Source organism: Prionailurus viverrinus, chromosome B2 (genome assembly GCF_022837055.1).
Source record: "Prionailurus viverrinus isolate Anna chromosome B2, UM_Priviv_1.0, whole genome shotgun sequence".
Classification (NCBI taxonomy): Eukaryota; Metazoa; Chordata; class Mammalia; order Carnivora; family Felidae; genus Prionailurus; species Prionailurus viverrinus.
The window spans coordinates 103,183,222-103,201,463 of NC_062565.1; the positions used below are offsets into that span (position 1 = coordinate 103,183,222).

Below are 18,242 nucleotides of genomic sequence, written 5' to 3' on the forward strand. Positions count from 1 at the left end.
AATGCATGTGCCATCTGGTAAACAGTAGGTTATGAAACCAGACTGAGTAGGAGCCACAGTTTTTTCTACCGCCACTGAGGATCTTTCATTCTCAAAGGCTCCAATACTCCACCTATAGACTGTCATTTTATGATAAGTCCAGGTGTTACCATGGAGGTCTTGCTCTGTGGGATATGCTGTTCCGACCAGTGCAGCTTATGTCTGAGATGCCTTAAATAGACCCCCTGGGGGTTTCTCTCTCTTTGGGAAACCTCATTCTTGACACATTTGTTTACACTGCCTCCTCTACTTGTGGCAGGCCCATTACACACCCTCAAGTCTACTAGGGTGCTGAGGAGAACTAAAATTTTTATTCGAGCGCTCAGCTAATATGAATGAGTCATCCATGATGCAGTGCAAAGACCATTGGATTGGGAGTCAAAGACCCCCGAGTAACACTTTGTTTTAGTTTGATAACTGAAACTCTCTGGGTTTGGGTATCCTCATCTGTACGATGACGATAATGATGTCTGTCTCACGGGGTTGTGATGACATGAGCCTTCAGTAAGATAACGCGGGATAGAACTTAATGAATGTCTGGGCACTTGACAAAAATGAAGCATAACAAATACCTTCGGGAGATTGATGTAGTTGTTCTTACAATGCATTTTAAGGAAGAAGAGAATGCAATTAGTGCAGTTCTCATTAATAGTATAATTGGATTGTGGAAAATGTAAGCCTATTTCTAATATAAATAACTTTCAATGGAAATTACTGTGAAATATGAGAATGGTAACACTATATTCTCTCCTCAAAGGAAGATGGCAAAGCAAAGAATTACCAAAAAGAGAGACAAAAAATGAACACTTCTTGTGTTAGGCTGAAATCTCTTGGAATTTTTGAGAAATGCGGAAGCCAAATCAGTAGTTCTGAATAAATGTCCCAGGACATGGGAAGTGAAATCGCATTTTGTTCTGTAATCAGTCTCAGACTATATATAAACTAAGAGACAGTACCCTAGCATCCCCTGAATCAACCCTGCTCAGGGAACCAAAGGTACTTGGTGAATTTAACATTCGAGATGCCTCTTTGGTTTCCATCATGAAGTGCGTCAGGGTCTGCCTGAGTCTTAAAAGCTGGGAGTTGTTGCTCTTGGTCTGAGGATTCAAACCAAAGAGAAGCCACACCATCTAAGTTTTACCAAAAACAGTATTAAACTGGGAAGAAGGTTAAATGATCCAAAGTTCCTTCTTTTGGCTATGCCAACTTTAATGGATATTTTAAAAATCTTACATCACAGCAGTCATACTGGTAATAGGCAAGGTATTTAAAAAATTTTTTAAGGTTTATTATTTCTTTTTATGTGTAGAAAAAGGTTAAAGACCTATAGTGACCCAGAAGGCCCCCTTCATCTCCAGTTTTTAATCTCTCAGTGTTTTTCATTTGGTGTGCCAAGAACGGCACAATTATAGTTTCTCCAGACTACTAAAGCTTTAATAGACACAGGATCTTAGCTGAACAAAGCAGAGTAGCTAAAGAACAGAGTACATGGCCAGAAACGACAAATTGTATAGACATCTGGCTGTTTCTTCAAAGCAGCACTAAGCAAAGAAAAGAAATGATTCCCAAGCTGAAACAAAGAAATAAGGGAACTCAGAAATAATAATAATAAAGATATGTTCAAGCGCTGCTCAAAAGCTTGTAGACATGGTTACCACAAGCCCCCGGTAGCAGTAAAAACAGTAACGGAAACAATAGCAGCGAAGTTCATTAAAAACAACCAAACTCACAGAGCAGAATTATTCCAAGGAAAGCATAACTGTCTCCTGAGCATTAGCTCATTTAGTAACAGCCTTATGAAGTGGACGGGAACTACATTTATTGAGCATATGCTCTCTGTTACTTTCTCCCACATTTATCATCTCATGTTATACAACGGCACTGTGAAGTATTATCTATTTTATTTTTTCTGATGGAAGCCGAAGAGCAGAGAGATGAGCAGATTATTTACCCAAGGGCATGTAGCTGGTAAATGCAAAAGGAGAATTTAAATGCAGAATTATCTGACCCCAAAGAATGTGGCCCCTTGATTGCAATGCCACTCATAGAACTCTGGATGCTCACCTGGGAGACTCTTAATAAATACTTGTTCATTGATTGATGAGAGCAGACAAAACCACTTAACTCCACCCAAATTACCTGCCATTGAACTTGAAGTGGAAGATGGGGAGGTGAAAAAAAGTAAAAGAGGAAAAAAGTTTCCATGGAGGGGCAGGCAACAGGGGCATTTGGGATGGTTTGTACCTGATAAAACAAAGGAAAAATATTAGTAAGCAATGATAATGATGATGAAAATGAAAGGTGCTGTTCTTATAGAAAAGTAATGTTTTCAATACTTTACAAAGTGATTTTCATATTCACTGTATCATTTCTTTTTCTTTTCTTCTGCTGTTTTTGTTTTTTTTTTGGTTGCTATATTACTTACAACTTTTTTTTATTCCCTTATAGTCCGTTTAGGTCTTTTTCTTGCATTGATGGAGAAGTGAGGTCATTTCTAACGCATAATGCCCTTCATTGATTATTTATTTTAAAATATGTACATGTATGTATTTCTAGTATAATTAACATACAGTGTTATATTAGTTACAGGTGTACAATATAGTGATTCAACGATTCCATACATTTCTCAGTGCTCATCCTGAAAAGTGTACTCTTTTTTTTAAAAATTTTTTAATATTTATTTATTTTTGAGAGAGACAGAAAGAGAGAGAGTGCGCACAGATGAGCAGGGGAGGGGCAGAGAGGGAGACACAGAATCCAAAACAGGTTCCAGGCTCCGAGCTGTCAGCACAGAACCCGACATGGGGCCTGAACCCACGGACTGCGAGATCATGACCTGAGCCAAAGTCAGATGCCCAACCGACTGGGCCACCCAGGCACCCCCTGATATGTGTACTCTTAAAACCCTTTACCTATTTCACCCACTTCCCCCTACCCCACCTCTTCTCTGGTAACCATCAGTCTGTTCTCTATATTTAAGAATGTGGTTTTTTTATTTGACTCTTTGTTTCTTTGTTTTGTTTCTTAAGTTCCACATAGAGTGAACTCATATGGTATTTATCTTTCTCTGACTTAGTATTATAGCCTCCAGATCCATCCATGTTGCACATGGCAAGAATTCATTCTTTTTTTTTTTTAAAATTTTTTTTTTCAACATTTATTTATTTTTGGGACAGAGAGAGACAGAGCATGAACGGGGGAGGGGCGGAGAGAGAGGGAGACACAGAATCGGAAACAGGCTCCAGGCTCTGAGCCATCAGCCCAGAGCCTGACGCGGGGCTCGAACTCACGGACCGCGAGATCGTGACCTGGCTGAAGTCGGATGCTTAACCGAGTGCGCCACCCAGGCGCCCCAAATTCATTCTTTTTTTATGGATAATATTCCATTGTGTATCTACACCACATCTTTTTTTTTTTTAAGCTTATTTATTTTTGAAAGAGAGAGACACACAGACAGACAGAACATGAGTGTGGGAGGAGCAGAGAAAGAGGGAGACACAGAATCTGAAGCAGGCTCTAGGCTCCGAGCTGTCAGCACAGAGCCCGACGTGGGGCTTGAACTCACCAACCACAGGATCATGACCTGAGCCAAAGTTGGAGGCTTAACCAGCTGAGCCACCCAGGCGCCCCTACATCACATCTTTTTTAATTTTTTAAAAAAATTTTTTTTTTCAACGTTTTTTATTTATTTTTGGGACAGAGAGAGACAGAGCATGAACGGGGGAGGGGCAGAGAGAGAGGGAGACACAGAATCGGAAACAGGCTCCAGGCTCTGAGCCATCAGCCCAGAGCCTGACGCGGGGCTCGAACTCACGGGCCGCGAGATCGTGACCTGGCTGAAGTCGGACGCTTAACCGACTGCGCCACCCAGGCGCCCCCGTCACATCTTTTTTTAAAAAAATGTTTATTTATTTTGAGAGAGAGGACGTGTGCAAGAGCAGGGGAGGAGCAAAATGAGAGGGAGAGAGAGAAAACTCAAGCAAGCTGCATGCTCAGTGGAGAGCCCAAAGCCGGGCTTGATCTCACAACTGGGAGATCATGACGTGAGCCAAAAGCAAGAGTTGGATGCTTAACTGAATGAGCCACCCAGGCACCCCAAAACCAGGCAAGTTCAAACTAACCTGCTACTCACCTGCTATGTGATCATGGGTAAATCATTTAACCTCCCAGATCTTTTTTTTTTTTTTTTTTTTTCCCACCCAAGAAACAAAGGGCTTTCAAGGGATGAGTTCAGACCTTCTGGGTCTAAAGTTCTCTCAACCTAAGGGATTCCACCAGAAGACCACTAAATGAGTGTTCTTATAATGACAGATTAATGTCTGAGGAAGTAAAGACAATTGCAGCGTGGGGAAGTTAGTGCCTGAGGTAAATCTCAATTTTTCTTATCACCCCCCAGTTTTAAACAGTTGGACCCCCTTCAAGATGGCTCTATCACATTACATTGCCGATCACCGTGAACACCAATCCTCTCGTTCTAAGACACGAAATTTCTTTGGAAAGATACAGACACTTCAGAAAGATTCTGCTGATTAGCTTTCAATTTGCCCAGCTGTCAGAGAACCCATAGGAATCACATTTTGAAAAAAATTAACCAAGGGCAGCTGAGGAAAATTGTCATAAAGAATTCGCTTTTCTCCTATTATAATGATCACATAAGAGAGCTGTAATGACAAAGAAACAAATGAAGAGGGGCGCAAGAACAAGGGCATGGAAAGGAGCGTTCTGCACGTGTCAAGTCGAATGTGGAGACAGGGTGTAGATTAAGAGGAAAATGGACACCATTTGTTAGTAGATTAGGCAGAAAATGTATCAGTCAGGATGCTCATAATTGCTCTATCAAATGGCTGAGGAAGCTATTTAGCTCTTTGTTTCTTCAGTTAACCATGAAGGGTCAATGTTAGAAATGAAAAGGAAAAAAGTTGATAAATTATACAGAACTGTAGAGCTTATGACTGCGCTGTGCTTAGCACTTACGCTCCAGGGAACTACTGCAGGAGTGGCGTTGAGCAAATTCCAAATTTTCAAATGGGTTCTCCATTTCTCCCCTCCATTCAGCTTTTGATATCATGCATACATAATTTATCACACACAGCTACCATTATTGTGTTAGCTTGAGTAGTCCTCTGGCTCTCTGTCTGCAGGAAGATACTCATTTTGCATTTGTAATTATCGAACTTAAAAGGAGCCAGTTAATTCTGCTTCTGTTCAGGGGTCTCATTTAGTAGGATGATGTCTTAAGGAAAGAGATGGGAACTGAATTTTATTTTGGCATAGAATTCCAATTAGTCTTAATCTCAGTATCTCATTGCTATATGTAACTAATGTTTATAGAAGAAGGGTGTTTTTCCCACTAAAGTTTCTTTTGGCTTCATTAAATGGTTGTTGGAGTTTAATAAATCGTCCTGTTGGCGAGTTTAGAAGTAGAATCTTTCCCTCTCTAATCTTGTGTTTATATAGGAAAGTGTAAGTGGGAGAGGTGACAAGTATACCGGCATTTTAAGTTAATATACATCGTCCAAGCAGGTCATTCCAGTACTTTAGGCTCATGCTGTTAAAAAGGTCAAGTTAACTGGATAAGCTCTGCCTTGTATAGCCAAAGTCAATTTTATAGTAATATTAGTTCTACTTGTCACACCCAGTAAAATCAAGTGTAATATTCTGTACCCGACAGAAAGTCAATTTCCAAATCTTATTTCCTTTCTCACAAATGTCTTGTTTTTGGTGAGGATCAAAGAAATAATGTACATAAAATGTCTTTTAGTGCCATAACTAAATTAAAATATGATGGTATTTTTATCATTAATTTTTATTTGATTGGAGTGCTGATTAAATGTTCTCTGCAGTGACTTTTCCTCTCTTTTAATCTCCATAATCCTGAGCTATATATTTCTTTTATAATGACTGAAAATGATACTGATTTAACATTAAACATTAAAAAAAATTTTTTTAATGTTTATTTATTTTTGAGAGAGAGAGAGAGAGCACAAGTTGGGGAGGGACAGAGAGAGGGAGACACAGAATCCGAAGCAGGCTCCAGGCTCCGAGCTGTCAGCACAGAGCCCGACGCGGGGCTCGAACTCACGGACCGTGAGATCAATGACCTGAGCTGAAGCACTGAGCCACCTACTGAGGCCACCCAGGCGCCCCGGTACCCACTTTATTGAGACATAATTCACATACCATGCAACCCATGCATGTAAAGTATACATTCAATGGATTTTAGCATACTCAGAGTTGTGCAACCACCACTTGTCAATTGTAGAACATGTTTCCCACCCTGGAAAGAAACACTGTCCTGGAGTGGCCCCCACCTCCCCTGCATCCCCATCTCTCCCCTTAGCCCTAGGCAACCACTGATCCACTTTTTGCCTCACTCTGCCTTCTTGCATCTCATTTTCCTTTTGCCAGAAGTACAATTTCCTCCCATTCCGAAAACACAGGTTGTGACATTTCGTATCGAAGGCGGAAATATTTTCCTCAATTTTTTTCTTCCCAGAGGGAAAAAGAGGTCGTACTTCTTTCTTTTTGCTGTTTTCTCCATTAAGATGATCTAATTTCTGAAGGATTTGTTAGCTGTTGAGCCCACGAGTGACTTGAAACTTAGTTTAAAAGAATACAGTACTAAAATGTTCTCTTCCAAAATTCGTCCTTTTTCAAAACAGGTTTTAGGATGTTTAGTGTTCAGTAAAGAGCTCTTGAGCTAGTCATCACCTCCAGAACAAAAGAACACAGGCTCTGGTAAAGCAGTCAGCACCGGGAGGCACCAGGGCCATGTGCTCCGATGTCATCATAAAGCTCGCATTTATGGAGTGGTGTTAAAGAACAAAATTGGTCACTAGCTAATGGTGGTAAAGACAGATTTTATTCAGTGCTATTACTGCAGCAGGGGAGACACCTCAGTATAGACCTGAGCCCCACTCTGATTGGTGGAGGTGACTGGGAGTTTAAAGGGGGGAATGAGAGAGTGCGGATGGAAGGGCCCTAGCAGAGTCAGGAAAGTGAAAAGTTACGGAGTGGGAAGGGGTTGGTCACTTTGACGAAGCCATCTGGGTTTGTTAATTGGTGCTTTTACCGGGAGGCAAAACAAGCTTCTTCTATCTTCAGGACAGGAGGTAGTTTTGCAAATGGGAACAAGGCACCCAGCGTACTCACCCCAGGGACTGAGAGGCACAAGGGTGAGAGCTATCCCTCTCTGAAGGTCTGCATTTCTGGGTCCTTAAGGAGACAGGTGTGGGTGGTAGATGTATATCTCAAAGGGTCAAGAGAAAGTCTTTATAATGATAAGTTTTCTAAAGTAACTGCTTTAAGAGGGAGTTCATGGGCACATGGCAGGTTTGGGCAGGAATAAACAGTAAATTCCACTGACAGCCCCGAGCTGTTGCGGGCAGGCAATTTTAGGAGGGCTGGGGTCACCTTAGGCATATGGCCTTAGGCTGCCAGAAGCCTTGCTAGAGTTTGTGCAAGTCTTTTAGTGTGTGTGTGTGTGTATGTGTGTGTGTGTGTGTGTATGTGTTTGTGGTGGAGGGGATGGGAGTGGAGGGTAGACCAAGTCATTAGTGCTGTGTATCTGCAATTCTTACAGACTAAGGTTGAGGCCTCAATGACAAGAGGGCTCCAGGGAACCTGACTGGAGTTTAGTCAAGGAGAGAGTCTTTGTCCGTGCCTACATGTGGTAGGTAATGGGTCACGTGCTAAGCACTTGTATGAATCCTATGGATTTTTTGATTACCAAATCAACACAAAAGTTTCAAAATTCTCTCAGATAATCATTAAGAGTAACAGTGGTGGACATTACATATTGGGCACTTAGTATCCAGTCACACTAAGTTAATATTTAAGTATTAAGTACTTAACCTACATGATCGCTTTTAATGGCTCTGTGAAGTTGGTTACTGTCATACTCATTTGCCATTTACAGAAATTTGCCTGGGGCGCCTGGGTGGCTTAGTTGGTTAAGCAACTGACTTCGGCTCAGGTCATGATCTCATGGTTTGTGGGTTCGAGCCCTGCGTCGGGCCCTGTGCTGATAGCTCAGAGCCTGGAGCCTGCTTCAGATTCTGTGTCTCCCTCTCTCTCTGCCCCTCCCCAACTTGTGCTCTGTCTCTCTCTCTCAAAAATAAATAAACATAAAAAAAATAATAAAATAAAAAAAAGAAACTTGACCAAGTGGCAGAGTCAAGAATCTTAATGTTTCTAAGCCTGGGCTCTTAACAGCTATATTATTTTAGTTTCAGCTTGATTATCATCTTAGCCTGAATTTTCCCCTTACTAATTAGAGACAGTTTTATTATTGTTATTGTTTATACAATAAACATTTGGATCATTACCTTTCATTTGAAATAGAATTGCCTTTAGGAAAAGTCTTTAGGTGAAAATTCACTGGCTTTGTGTTTAAATACGAACATCTTTTTTCACGCTTAGTTTTACAAGGAAGACTGGGTATAGAATTCAAGGGAGGTGGTTATTCTCTTGAAGCACGTTCTATTAAATGTATTAATACCGCTGTCTTCAGTTTCCATTGGTGCTGATTCAAAATTGACAATCAAGCTGTTCTTCTTTTTTAAAATTTTTAAAAAATGTTTTTATTTATTTTTGAGAGAGAGAGAGACAGCATGAGTGGGGAAAGAGGCAGAAAGAAAGAGAGACGCAGGCTCCAGGCTCTGAGCTGTCAGCACAGAGTCTGACACGGGGATCGAACTCATGACTGTGAGATCATGACCTGAGCCGAAGTTGGACACTTAACCAACTTTTCACTCTGCTTTTAAGATCTTCGCTTTCACTTTGGTGATCTGTAGCTTTACTGTAGGTCTTAGTGTAGAAGAAACCTTTTCATTTATCCTAATTGGGATTTACTAGGTTTCCTGGTTCTCAGAATTCGTATATTTCAATAAATTTGGAAAAAAAAAATAGGAATCGTTATCACATTGAGTATTCCTCTTTTATGTTATTTCTACTACCTTCTGAAACTCTTGATAAGATTTATGTTAAACCTTCTCATTCTATTCTCTATAACTCTTAACTTATGTTTTATATTTTCTACCCGTTTGGACAGAATTCTAGTTCATCTCTTTTTCTTTTTTCTTTTCCAGTTCATTTCTTAAGATTTATCTCCCAGTTCACTATCTTCACTGTATCTAATCTTTTGGATAGTACATTCACTGCATTTTAAATTTCAATGATTGCATATTACTTTCTAGAATCTAATATTGTTCAAGTAGGGTTGGTTATTTTTTATGGTCTCATGTTCCCTGCTCTTATTTCCAAGCTTTTGGTAGATTTCATTAAACATAGCTATGTTATACTCTGTGTCGACAATCTCATTATCTGAGACCTTTGGGTTTGTTGTTTTACTCATAACGTCTTATTTCCTTGTTTGTTCTGTGATTCTCATTCTGGGTTGTTCATTTTCCAAGGAATTTTATTTTTTGGTACTCTTTGAAGCCTGGGTTGAGGTTGAGTTTTCCGAAGGAATTACAAATTTGCTGCTGCAGTTGCCCGAGGGAATGGTCCTCTGGGATCCTGCTTGGGGATTTTGGGACCACACATGTAGGATGAACTAGAACCCCACACTCCAGAGAGAACCGGTTTGTGATTGTCAATCTTCAGGGAGTTCTGTCCTTTTACACTGTGCCAAAATTGATTTCCTTGTGGAATATTCGGGCTTACTTCTAATTCATTCTTACAATGGCAGTACAATCCTCTAGAATACTATTTTTATGACTGTCTTGCTTTAGACTCCTTGCACTGATCACCTCCTGTGATTTTTCTCACAGCTGAGCCTGCAAAACCATCAAAGTGGAAGAAAAAGGATTCTAGAGTTTGGCAGAAATTCTCAGAGTAATCCTCACTTTGGAACTCACTCGCCAATCAGGTTTCCCAATTTTATCTCACTCTGGGGCTCTGGTCCTTCCTTACTTTCAAGTAGCCGTATAGATATAATTATATACTTACAGGATAGACATACCCTTTAGCTATTTCAGCATACATTTTAGTTATTTCAGTAGAAAGTGGGATACAGAGTATCTGTTTGACCATCCTGTCAGAAATGAAAGTGTCTTTTATTTTATTCCTTTTCCCTTAAACTCACATACAGTTTTAGCCCACCTACTTAATCACCCAGCCAGGAGAAAATCGGTCCCTTCACAGACATTCACAGAAATTTTATTTGTTTCATCAGGTAAAGTGGCCCAAACAGCTTCTTTCAATTTACAAAGAAAAGAAAATGGATCCATCTGAAATGTACTCTGACAAGATGGTAAAGGGCACTGTAGGCAGGGAAGGATTTTTCCCGTCTGCCATGACCTTCGCCCCGATGTTATTCCTGAGATTATGTTTCGCAGACTGCAATTACGGTTGCTAATCAGTTGACCGCAGGATAAGGAAATCATTTAGGTGGGCCTAATGCAATTAGGCGAGCTCTTGAAAAGCAGGAAGTTCTCTTCAGCTGGTAGCTTAGAGTGCAAGCAAGACAAGGATTCAACATGCTGTTGCAAGCTGGAAGATGTCAGGACTTGGAGAGCAGCCCCCAGGAACTGAGAGTGACTTCTGGCCAGCAGCCAGAAAGAACAGGTGACCTCATGCCTACAACCACAAGGAACTAGATTCTGCCAACCACAACAATGAACTTGGCAGCATATTCCTCCCCACCGTCTCCAGATAAGAGCCCAGTCAGGCTGACTTCAAGGCTTGATTTCAGCCTTGTGAGATGCTCCACAGACAATCCAGTTGAACCACCTGGACTTCTGACCTACAGACCTGTGAGCTAATAAATGGGTGCTGTGTTACGTTACTGTGTTGGAAGTCTTTTGTCATGCAGCATTAGAAAACGAATACAGGCATATTTCTCCATCATCTGTAGCTTTAAGAAAAAGAAAAGCAGTGGCGATTTTCCCCTGAAGCTTTCTTCTCACTGCCAAATAGCAAAAGCTCACCTCCAAGAGATACATTGTACCCCTAACAATGATAGCTCGAATGCTCCAACTTTGAACCCAGACGATAATGCAACTGCATTTGCTATTGGCCAGAAAAGGTCAATTTAGTGAAGTGTCGACTACTTTTCAGCGAAAAGGCAGATCATGACATCTGACACCAAGTCAGTACTCTTGAGTTATAATGTGCAAGCTACTGTCTCCATATGACTCTCTTCGAAGCCGACCCCTTTTGCGTTTGTTTTTCAAGCCAAAGCCTTGTTGCCCAACACACCTGTGGGCTCTGGAAGTGACTTCTCTCCCCTATGATGCTCGAGGTCTCTGTAGCACAGTGAACACTACATTTAGCTAGAGGTTGACCTTCCCCCAACCCCAATTTCTCTTTCACCTTTCCATCTTCATTTAAGAAAATTATTTAGGGGCGCCTGGGTGGCTCAGTCGGTTAAGCCTCCGACTTCGGCTCAGGTCATGATCTCGCGGTCTGTGAGTTCGAGCCCCGAGTCGGGCTCTGTGCTGACCGCTCAGAGCCTGGAGCCTGTTTCCGATTCTGTGTCTCCCTCTCTCTGACCCTCCCCCGTTCATGCTCTGTCTCTCTCTGTCTCAAAAATAAATAAACGGTCAAAAAAATTAAAAAAAAATATTTATTTATTTAAATATTCATTTATTTTGAGAGAGAGAGAGTGTGCGCACACCAGCAGGGAAGGGACCGGGAGGCAGGGAGAGGGAATCCCAAGCAGGCTCCTCACTCAGTGCGGAGCCTGATGCAGGGCTTGATCCCACTAACCATGAGATCATGACCTGAGCCGAAGTCAAGAGTTCGATGCGCACCTGACTGGGCCACCCAGGCGCCCCTCCAGCTACATTTCCTGTGATACGCCCACACAGACCCTAACTTCGGCAAATATTCATTGTTTCCAAGACATGCCAGGTAGTTTCCTAATTTTTCTCATGCTCTTCCTTCTGCTCTCCTATTTGTACTTGCAGACACTGTGCTTATCTTTCAATATTCAGCTCAGGTGACACTTCCCCCGAGAATCTTTTCTAGATTCTTCCAGGCAGAATTGTATATTCTCTCTTTTGTGTTCCCAAAGCATTCAAAAATACTTTTTGCACTTTGTTGTGTAAATGTCCACTTTCCCCATGTTATTGCTAAATTACTGTCTTACAACTGTGTGTGTGTGTGTATACATGTGTATTTATGTATGTGTGTGTGTATATATATACACACACACATATATATATGCCATCTTTGGGGGTATATATATATATATATACACACGCATGTGTATTTATATATACGTGTATATATATATATATACACACACACACACACACACATATATATATGCCATCTTTGGGGGGTCTATATATATATATATATACTATACATACACACACGTGTGTGTATGTATATATACGTGTATATATATATATATATATATAGACCCCCAAAGATGGCACAGTTCATTATTAGATGTTTGATCCACATCTGTTAAATTGAGGATCAAGTCTAGTGAGATAAGCAAGATAATCAGGAATACTGCTTTTTCTTTAACTGTGTGAATTGGCCTATGGCTCGTTACTTTCTGCTTCAGTTGGATTGTGTAGGCTTGACATTTCTCTCAACCGTGTGTAATCGGTGAGTTGACCACCACAGTCTCTTCAAACCCAGATAATTTCAACAAGATCAATCTCCCTGTCTTCCACATACATGCATACCTACTCCCTCCATTCCTACATCCTAAAACTTTATTCAGCTGCCAAAGAAATTGCTTTCACCGAGCCACCCTCCATCTCAAAACCCAGCGGTAAGTCTCTGTAGCCTGAAGCTGTACTGCACAGTATGAGTCACTAGTCAGCAGCCATAAACACAACTTGAGACGTGATGAAAGGGTTAAACATCAATGGGTTTCAAAGGCATGGTATAAAAAGAATACAAAATATCTCATTAAAAATGTTTTATTTTGTGTATGTGTTAAGAAGATATTTTGCTTATACTGGGTAAAAGGAAATGTGTCACAAAAATTAATTTCATCTGTTCTTTTCATCTTTTTTAATGAGGCCACTGAAGTTTCAAAACTATATATATATATATATATATATATATATATATATGGCTTGCATTACACGCTTTTAGGCAGTACTAGCCAAGGACATAATGTTCTAGCACCTGAACTTGGCATTTTGATTCACATATGGCCTCATCTCTCCTGTCTCACATGTGAAATGTCCATCATAGCCAGTATTTTTTCAGAAACCCTATCTTTATTCTTTTCCTCTGCCCATACCTTATTCTTTTCTTTCATTTTGCTTACCAAAATTCTATTCCCTTTTCCAGGCTCATATTTGCTCCACTGTCTATGAGAAACTTTCTCTGGTCCTATTAACTGAAGATTTTTCTTTTTCCTTCTAAAGGTAGGATTCTGATATGTTATAATTTGTGAATATATTTTGTCTCTTAGGACAGGGGCTGTTTAACATGCCTATCTCTGTATATATGCATCCACAAACAGCATAGTGTCTTTCCTCAGTGACTCTGAAAAAATGTGTGATGCATACATCGAATGGGGGAATTTTATTTAGGGGATAGATTTTTGTCTATATACATATATATGTGTATATATGTACTGACATGTTTATGTGTATGTGTGTGTATACTCACAAATTATTTCATAAGTTAATGAAGAGGGAAAGATCACCATGAAGACTCTTTATTCTTTGGAGAAGAATAAAGAATTGAAAACCCACAGAGAAAAAAGACTCAGCACATGACAACTGGAAGAGACTGCAGAGAGCATGATGTCCATTTCCTTTGTTTCACAGACGACAGAGTTCCAGCTGGAGAAGTTGAGAGACCCTGCTAGATATAAGCCATGTGCGAGGTAGACTGTGGTGCCTTTGTGCTCAGTGCAGGACCTAACACTTAGGAGTCAATAAATATTGGCCTAACGAATGAATGAATGAACAATGCAAGGTAAGTGCACCTAGTGAACTGAAACGAGATTCTACATCTGATTCAGAGTAGCAAGATTTCCACTCTACCACACAGAGAGGGGAAGGCAAGTCGGCAAGCCATAGGGAGCCTTGCTTCAAACATTCTTCTTAGCCAACCATTAAATTAGCCACTTAACAGGTTTTCTGACCATAGCATCTAGGCATATGTGGATTTAGAAGAGTAAATAATATCTTCCCTTCCTGTTCAGATGACCCTTCCAAGTGGGTGGTGTTTATCTTGCTGCTCTTGAGACTATGTGCTTTCAGCAATTTTCAAAATAGCAGTGGTGGGTTTTCATTGATTTCCCTCATCCTTTCTTGTCCTGATCCCTTTGGTGCATTTGTGACTTGGTATTTTACAGAGCACTCCTCTCACATATATCATATCCTAAAATTCTCAAAGCGAACTTACTAGGTGTCATTAGCACCCACACTTTGAAACGTGGAACTCAGAGAAGTTAAACTGATCAAACATCACACAGCTAAGAAGTGACAGAGGTGTATGTGTCTTTTATATCGTTTGCAAATGTTCTGATTGCTTCCCCTATTATTTTCCATTATTACTTACGAAGAAGAATGCCTGTCCTCTATAGCTGGGGCAAGAGGTATTATTTGAGGCACAAACAGAAAGAAGCAGTTGGTCAACATCATGACTTTAGCTTTACCAGTTAATTTTTTATTCTTCAGAATATTCTCTTTAAAACACAGCAGCTGGTGTTTAGTATGAATGGAAAGAAAATAATCTTTCTCTTAATCGCTTTGTCTAATATAATAGTAACCAGAATAACTGCTAAATTGACTCCCCCAAACTATACTGGGGGCGGGGTCCTCCTGCTATATTTCTGAAACTCCAGTGAAGGGGAGATAGTTATTGACATTTTTTTGGGAACCCTGTACTTGTGGAATTTCCCTTTTGCTGAAGATTAGGAGACTTGTGAGAGCTTGCAGCTTTTGAACTGTGGGGCTTAGGCTTTAATGATTTTTCTTTTTCAAAAAAGAAGGTGAAAAGAATGTGGGCTCTGATTTCAAACAGAATAGATAAGTAGGACAAAATTAATCAATAGATCTTAGTTGAGGTTGTTTACACAGGATATCTGTGCATCTTACACATTTTCCATCTGTGTAAGGCAATTTGCTTGCTGTTGTTTAGATGTGACTGACACAATCTGACAATCTGGTTTATGAGCGTATTTTGTAAGTAATTGTATGTCAAATGCCAACAACATGTTTCCCACCTAGATCACAGCAAGGGGACTTATTCTAAAGCTGTAAATGAATGGCCCCAAGGTTCCTCCTCCCCTCCGCCCTCCATCTCTCCTGCCTTTTCTTCCTTTCTATTCTTATCTTGGACCTACTCACGAAAACAAAATTGAGAATATCATATATTATGGGAAAACTTGTACTCATGCATATTACTATAGGTATGCTGTGTTCTACCATTTTGTTTGGGAAGCTGGAGTAAATGTCAACTGTACCCTGATGGTGCAGCCCCTGCTCTTCCCATCCCCCCCACTTCCCTTTTGGGTATGATAGAAAGATTGAAATAAGTGCCAACGAAGTAAAATGAAGCAGTTCCAAAACACGTGGACGTACACTATGAAACCTTAGTGTCTCTTTACAGGAAGACACTACGAAATGAACAAGAAGTAAATAATGAGGCATCTTGCTAATTAAACTGGACATGATGAACATCGCTGCACCTGAAACTCAGCTTCTTTGTGGAGTCCTGTTGAATCGTAATCTACTATCTCCCTAGTGTCCACGTGTCTTGCTATTTCAAGAATGTTTGTGTCAAGTTTTTGTTACAAATGCTGATACTGAGTTATTTAGGGGAAACAAGTCACAAATACTTTCCATGTGGGAGAAAATAAGTATTGCTTCCATTTCAGGGGCCCTGGTTATAGCACCACTTTCTATTTCAGTCCTTATTTATTTTCCAATTCTTCAGGGATTGGGTAGTATTTAACAATGAGATAAGCAGTGCTCCAATGTCTAATTAAGATTTTCTTGTAGGATTAATAAGTCGTGTTTCATTAGCTCTGCTGCACTAGAGGTGTTAATCTTCACCTTGGCATTCTAATCTTGAAATAAGTTTGTGGATCAAGTATTGAAGTATTGAAAGGAGTTGAACAAACAGTTTGATTAAAGCCACCAAATGTTGTGATGCCAGTCCCATATTATTGATTCAAATGCATCTCTCTACATGAAATGCTTAACGTCTTTTCAAATGTAGAAGCAACGGTCTAGATTGACCATTGGAGGAAGCCACCACCTTGGCCTTCCCCAGCAAAGAATGTAGTAAGTATCTGCATATTTCCGGAATCGCCTTTGTTTCTATGATGGATTCTTTTTTTTTTCTTCTTCTTCTTTTTTTGCACATGGGGGCAAAGGCAAAGAAGGCAGAGCACAGCTGCCTTGAAGAGCTTTTGTCGGTTTTCTGGTAGAGCCGAGCAGGTCATGCCGCAGATTTTGCCACGCACATTTGCTGGCAACGTTCTGAGACGAGTGAGCTCATTGACACAGAGACGTGGCGGACAGCAAAACGATTTACCTGCAAAGTCTAACTCAGTTAAAACCGTCCTGGAGTTTTCTCTCTATTTTTCAAAACTGCGGTGACTGAATAGGCAGAGAAGTGGTTAGCGGAGAAGAACTTAAAAGCCAAGTGCACTCTCCTTGATCCTCAGTTGTACCTTTGTAAAATTACAGAGTTGGGCTAGACCATCTCATAGGTCCTTCCATTTTCAAGATTTATAGGGCTCTTCCTTTGGCGATACAATCCATGCCTCGCTCCAGGAAGCCAAGCCTTTGTTCGTAGTAGTGAATCACACACAGTGCATCACACATAGTGGGTGCTCGGTAAATAGTTGTTGAATGAGTGAATAAATGAAGTGGGGCCCTGAGATGCATTGTAAAAGCAACTGCTGTCTGACTCTTTATAATGAGCTTAGCAGTGGGAAGCTTCTCCTCAAGGAATTCATAATATCATTGGGGAAATTAGCTTAAATAATTGAAACTTAGCAAACCCACAGAGTAGTCTGTGACAAATGGCACAATGTGTGAAGCTGACTGAAAGGATTGCAACAGCTTAGAGAAGGTCCTGCAGATTGCAGATACAATTCGGTAGCCATTTTGGTTTTGGCAGAGGGCAAAAATAAAAAAATAAATAAATGATAAAAATGAACCAGTATACACTTGCTGGATGTCAGATATTTCAAATACATATATTTCATGTAAATTAAATTAAAAGCATTTAATTTATATGTTTAATCATTATAAAGCCATAAGATTGGTATGATCACCCACATTTTGTAGATAAGTGAACTAAGGCTTGAGAAGGCTGAATAACTTGTGCAAGGTCACACAGCTAACAAATGATGGAAGAGGGATTTGAATCCAGGACTGAGTGGCTTTAAAGACCATGATCCTCCACATGCATCTAGCTGTCTGGATAGGAAGTACATGGGGTACATGGGAAGCTGGGTCTCTTGCAGAATGCTGCCTCTCTTATCAAGCTATTGTCTTACCAATAGGTGAATATGCGTCTGGCTTACCCTCTTTGCTTACCCCATCCCTATCGAGTCTAAGAAAACCCTCACACGTGAGTTCTCTTGACCCCTGGGATTTTGTTTTCTTGGATACTTTTTGTCTGCCCCTTTCTGCTTGTCTTGACTTGACTCTTGGTATTTACATTTGTTCAGGCTCACCAACCTGGCTTGGCTTTGGGGATTGGTTTTAACTTCTTGGAAGTGATAACATCATTGCTCGTTATGCCTACCTTTTTCTAACCTTCTGGCTCTGCCTTGTCCACTGTCTTTTGAGTTATTTTATGCATTTGCTGTGTCTTTTTTTCCTATCATGTACATCTGGATTTCCCCTCATTCTTTATCTGGGGTCCCCATTGTTCAATGTCTATTCATTGTACTTAGGGCAGGCATGACGACAGGGTTTGAACAATCCTAGCTGAGGGTACAACAAAAGCAGTGATATGGAAACAGGAACAGGCCTGCCTTGTGCAGTGAGCAGGAGGGCATTATTTGGAGGGGTAAAGATGGTCTGCACTGAAGAACGTAAGATTGAATGGAAGGTATATTAGATGACAGATCTTTTAAAAGCCAGATTGGAGTGTATATAGGTGGTAGTGTAGGAACCAGAGCAGCAGCACAAATGATTGAAAAAAACTTCTTGTTACAAGTTGTTTTTATAGAAGAAGGATCCAGTCTGGAAAGTACTGACTGAGAGGGGAGGAAATATTCGAGTAAGGACACCAGAAAGGAGGCTGAT

The 18,242-nt window shown here is 40.5% G+C and overlaps 1 protein-coding gene across 5 annotated transcripts in view; it reads right to left on the reverse strand.

Moving 5' to 3' along the window:
- HS3ST5 (heparan sulfate-glucosamine 3-sulfotransferase 5) overlaps positions 1-18,242 on the reverse strand; it is a 153,090-nt gene that overhangs the window by 7,846 nt on the left and 127,002 nt on the right. For 2 of the 5 annotated variants that reach the window (XM_047860460.1, XM_047860459.1), the window contains exon 3: positions 2,104-2,283. The exons of the other annotated variants lie outside the window; for them this stretch is intronic. The gene's annotated coding sequence lies outside the window, so the exon portion shown is untranslated. The remainder of the gene's footprint in view (positions 1-2,103; positions 2,284-18,242) is intronic. 5 annotated transcript variants of the gene reach the window in all.